The 5554-nt window shown below is 40.8% G+C and overlaps 1 pseudogene; it reads left to right on the top strand.

Annotated features, from left to right (window-relative positions):
- The first annotated feature begins 4689 nt into the window (after positions 1-4689).
- Positions 4690-5055, top strand: LOC137756834 (10 kDa heat shock protein, mitochondrial pseudogene; annotated as a pseudogene).
- The last annotated feature ends 499 nt before the right edge of the window (positions 5056-5554 follow it).

Here is a 5554-nt window from a genome sequence, read left to right as displayed (position 1 = left end):
GTTTTGTGAGGCACCCTAGCAAATTAATGTAACCCAATGGAGGGGTCATGCAAACCTCCAATTTATAGCCAGGCAGTCAGTAGCACAGGTGATAACCTGAACTTGCAACTGGCCTCTGAAGTAGAAGGGGCTAGACAATCTTGTAGGACTGAGCCCTCAACCTGTGGAATCTGATGCTGTCTCCAGCTAGATGGTGTCAGAATTAACTTGAACTGTAGGACACCTGGTTGGTGTCTGGAGAGTTGCTTGATGGTGGTGGGGAAACCCCTCCCCGCCGAATTGGAATTGGGATGCGGACACTTTTATCGACCTTCGTTCTCTCAAATCTTTTCTCCATTCAGTCCATTCTATTTTCTTGTTATTTCTAATTTATATATTATAATGTGTATTAACATTTTAGTTTTCATTTTATTTTCTTAGCCCCTCCATCTCTGTTCTCTGATTTTATCTTATATTTAACTTCTGTTTTATTTCCTTTTATTTATTTTTTTTTAGCATGAAGTCCTTCCAGAAAAAAATTTAAAACTGCTCTGTTTTCTTGTTTTGTTTTCCTTCAGACTTGCTGAGTCTTCCCTCCATTCCACTCCCCTTCTTTCCCCTCCTTTCCTCTTTTTCTGCAGTAGTATGTTTACCCAGTTGCTTTGTAATTTTACATCTCACTCCTATTTATTATTGGTGGCTTTGTCCAAACCTTCAGTAGTAAGTGATGGTGGTCTTTATCTAGGTCCATCTTTCAAACCCCAGTCCCATGCTGAGGTACAGTATGAGCTCTGGGTATTGGTTTCTATAGTTCAGTGCTGGAGGATAGTTCTCTTAGGTGACTTGGTGTTGTTGGTGGAGAGCTTGGCTGGTGCAGCATGGGTATTTGTAGAGAAACCCATGTTGAGGATTTTTTTCTACTAAGATCTTGTGAAACATGTCAGGGCCCCTCTCTCCAGTCAGGGGTGTATTTCACTTGTGCCAGCTTTGCTTCATTTCCTTATCTCAACACATTGCTTTGGAATAGGTGATGAATCCTGTTGGATCTTCCTGCCGTTGCTGAGATCCCTCAGGGACGTATGCCTCACTCCATTTCCCTACAAGTTGAAGGGTATTAATAAAACTCCCATGATTTGTTGGACTCCTCTTCCCTTTTTTCAGTTCTGCTTCTGAGAGGTGGGGTTGGAGTTAGGAGGCCAGCCATGGTCTGCTCTACTGTGGTTCACTACCCCTCACCTATCTCATATCTTTTCCTTCCTTTCCCAGCTTAAGTTATGCAATCATTCTATTGATCTGTGTAGATACCCTCTAATCACTTGCCTCCATCTCTCATGGCAAAACCACAGTCCTGGCTAAATCCAGCTCTGCCTTCTCTGAGCATTCACCTGAGCAACTGAACATGGCTGGAAAAACACACAGCCTTGCTGACTGGTCCTTCATGCCACCTAACAATCCCACTGCTCTTCCCAAGTCCGTTTGTGCGCCCACTCTTCCAGATGACCATTTCATACATTCTCCTCTTTCAAACACCCAACACCTCCTCCCTCAATTTCTCTCTCAGATAGTGTTCTTGTTTCCTACTCTATTGAGAAAATTGAAGCGGGGTGAAGAAAACTGCAAACTCCTACCAAAACATCTAGCCACACACATTCATGTCTACTCATATTCTCTGCCTTCTATCCAATGACTAGAGATGAACTTCCATTGCTTCAAAAGACACCTCTTCCAACTCTTCATTAGATCTTATCTCCCCTCTTAAATTCTCCAGCAATTCTACCCTTTCCCTCATGTATTTTTCCTTTTCTCCTTGATCAGTTTCATCAGCATAAAGACATGCTATTACTCCTCTCAGTTTATAATAGTCTTCTGTTGACCCCACTTACCGTCCCATTTCCTATCTCCCATTTATATAAGAATTCATAGAGTTGTCTACACTAGACGTCTTCACTTCATCTCTTCCCATTCTGTCTTGAACCCACTCCAGACAGGCTTTCACCCCCACTGCTCCACTAAACTGCCCTTTTCAAGGTCATTATGACTTCCTTGTTTCAAATTCAGTGATCAATTCTCAGTCCTCATTTTACTTGATCTATTAGTTGCTTTTGCCACAGTTGATCACCTCCTCCTTTTGGAAAAACTTTCTTCACTTAGCTTCTAGAACAATACAGTCTACTTTCTCAGTTTTCCTCCTACTTTACTGGTTGCTCTTTCTCAGTCTCTTTTGCTTGTTCCACATCATCTACTGACTTCTTGACTTTGGCATGACTCAGGCTTAGGCCATGGACCTTTTTTTCTTTATTTATACTCACTCCCTTGGTAATTTATCCAGTGTCACGAATTTAAATAACTTACATGTGCTTTCAGCACATGTATATCTCTTGCCTGAATCCCTCCATTAAACGCCATCCTTGTATATCCAACTTCCTACTTGGCATACCTACTTGGATATCTAATAACCATCTCAAAACTAACATGTTGAAAACAGGACTCCTAATCTTCACCCAACCCTCATACCTCCCCTACTAACAGTCTTCCATATATAGTTTAACACCAGTTCCATCCTTCCTTTTTATTAGATCAGGCCAAAACCCTTGGAATTCATCTTGATTATTCTCTGCCTCATAGTCTCTTATACCCCACATCCAGTCCATCAGAAAATGATGTTCACTCTACCCTGATTGACTCTTCTTTCCTCCCTTCCTTCCCTTCTTTTTTCTTTCATTCTAGAATCTGACTTTTTCTCACTCCCATCACTATCATCCTAGTTCAAGCCACCATCATCTTTTATCTATACTATTGCATTAAGTTCCTCACTGTTCTCCCTTCTTCCATCCTGCCCCTAATAGTCTATTTTCAGAGCGATTGCTTTACTGGTACACTCTTTTACTCAAAAGTATGCAATGGCCCCTCCTTATAATGGTCCGCAAGGCCCTACATGAACTGGTCCCTTGTTGCCTCTCTTAACTGATCATTTGCTTTTCTTTCCCTCCATCACTCCATGCCAGCCTCCTTAGCCTCCTCGCTGTTTCTCAAACATGCCAGACACACTCTTCCCCATGGCCTTTGCACTTGGAGTTGCCTTCTACTTGGACTATCCTGATATAGGTTAGCAGTACCTAGCACTAGTAGGGACTCAAATGTGTTGAATTGAATTCACTGAGTTCACAAATTAAGCAATAGATTTTCTGAATGTTGAAGTTATAAGAGCACTCAATGGATCTGAATGATCTCTTTATTCATTGTATTTTATTTTGGCTTCATTCTTTCCTGCGACACTCCTTTCATGTGTTCAGCAAGGAGAGGAGGTAAGACCCTAGCTCTTTGAGATTCAGATCATAACTCCTTTCCTCCTGTGTGAGATCTGATCCTCTCAGCCTGTTCTGCACAAAAACCAAGGGTTTTCTCTTGCTGACCTGAGCATTCTTGAGCATCTGGGAAATATATGTATCTTCTTGCTTCCCAGTTAGAGCAACAGATGACTGCTCAGGGGGCACATTCAGTCAGTCTTCTGTCTGGACATTCTTTGTGGAACTCATAATCAGCCATTTAGAACATTACTCAACAGAAAACATTGCTTTAGTTTTGAGAAACAATGTTCAGATTGCAGTCTCCCTCATCTTGCTGGGTTAAGCTGTTGCCTTTGGTCTGGCACACATGTATTTGCACTATGTTTCATTTAACAAATCCTGATTTAATTCCTGGGGAGACATACTTGGGTGTTTACAGTTAACAGCATTGCTTCCAACTAATTAAAGTCATTTTTAACTTTTTTTCTCAATTGACTTTTCCTCATTTAACATGTTTGTTCATGCGGGGATACTCTGCTAAAAATCGTCTGTAAATTTCCGATGCCAGGTCTGGCTTCCAAAGACCACTTACCTTTCTGACTGTTGGTTACCTTTTAACATTGCAATGAAGTGCAGTGGGTATTTAGTTTTAAGCCTAAAATGGCATTAACATGATGGAGAAATAGTGTTCATTGGTAAGGAAGATTTGGAATGGCAGTTGGCATGATTGCAATGTACCTGCACTGTTCAGAATCTTTTCCAGGTATATATTGTGGGCATAAGTGGAGAGACAAGTGATAAATGAGGAGAGTAAATTTGCTAGGATTTCTTGTTGCTTGGGCTTATAAAAATGGATTTTTAAGGACACTGCTCATATTCATTAGGTCTAAGAGAAAGTAACTTCATGTCAAATAGCTATTGGTATTACTTGGGAACCAAAGATACAGCTGTGGCCATTAGGACTTATACAAAAAATTCATCCTGCAAACACTTTTATTGGTGCAATCATCGCATTTTTTTTGCCTTTTGATTTTTTATCTTATTTGACTACCCTGTAAAAAGTGTTCAGCTAGGGGGAAATCCATTTATTCTGAAGAAAGAACTTACTAGAGAGTTTATTTGGCAACAAGCACTGGGACTTTTAAAACTGAAGAACTGATGAAATGTTGTTACTTTCTCAGTCAATTTGTTTTCTCTCTTGCTATGTCTTAACCTCTATCTCAGAAATATTTTCTTAGCAAGCTGAAAAGGTCCTGGGACCCTATTTCTACATGGTTATGTGGCACTTCATTACAGTTGTAAAGCACTGTTAGAGAGTCCAAAGTATTTCACCTACACAAAAATATTCCTCTTGGAGGTTTTAAGGAAATGCCGTGGTCATATCAAATAGGATTCAGGTCCTTTGCGGCGGCGGTCAGAGAGCGAGAGTACGAAGTGCGGCAACCGGAGTCATGGCAGGACAGGCATTTAGAAAGTTTCTTCCCCTCTTTGACCGAGTATTAGTTGAAAGAAGTGCACCCGAAGTTGTAACCAAAGGAGGCATTATGCTTCCAGAAAAATCGCAAGGAAAAGTATTGCAAGCAATGGTAGTAGCTGTTGGATCAGGCTCTAAAGGAAAGGGTGGAGAGATTCAACCAGTTAGTGTGAAAGTTGGAGATAAAGTTCTTCTCCCAGAATATGGAGGCACCAAAGTAGTTCTAGATGACAAGGATTATTTCTTATTTAGAGATGGTGACATTCTTGGAAAATATGTCGACTAAAATAAGTCACTGTTGAAATGGCGTCACGTGAAGCTGCCCGTTCCCCCAATGGCATCACGTGAAGCTGCCACTGAAGTTCTGAAATCTTTCATCCTGTAAATAATTTCCGTGTTTCTTTTATAATAAAGTAATGATATCCAAACTAAAAAAAAAATAGGATTCAGGTTAAAGAATTGTGATGCACTATATATCAGCAAAGATATATGGTGGGCATATATATCTTAGTTACTGTTAAGGGGTTAAATTGTGTCCCCCCAAAAATATGTTTGAGTCCTAACCCCCAGTATCTGTGAATGTGACCTTATTTGGAAATAGGGTGTTTTCAGATGTAATCAAGTTAGGATGAAGTCATGTGGGAGTATGGTGGGTTCTTAAAGTTCACTATGACTGGTTTCCTTATAAGAAGAGAAGGGACGCTGATGCATATAGAGAGAAGATGGCCATGTGAAGACAGAGGCAGGGATTGGAGTTATGCTGCCACAAACAAGGAATGCCTGGGGCTCCCCAAAGCTGGGAGAGTCAAGGAAG

The sequence above is a fragment of the Eschrichtius robustus genome, chromosome X (genome assembly GCF_028021215.1).
Source record: "Eschrichtius robustus isolate mEscRob2 chromosome X, mEscRob2.pri, whole genome shotgun sequence".
Taxonomy (NCBI): Eukaryota; Metazoa; Chordata; class Mammalia; order Artiodactyla; family Eschrichtiidae; genus Eschrichtius; species Eschrichtius robustus.
Note: the sequence above shows the minus strand (reverse complement) of the source record. Positions and strands in the feature narration are given on the sequence as shown.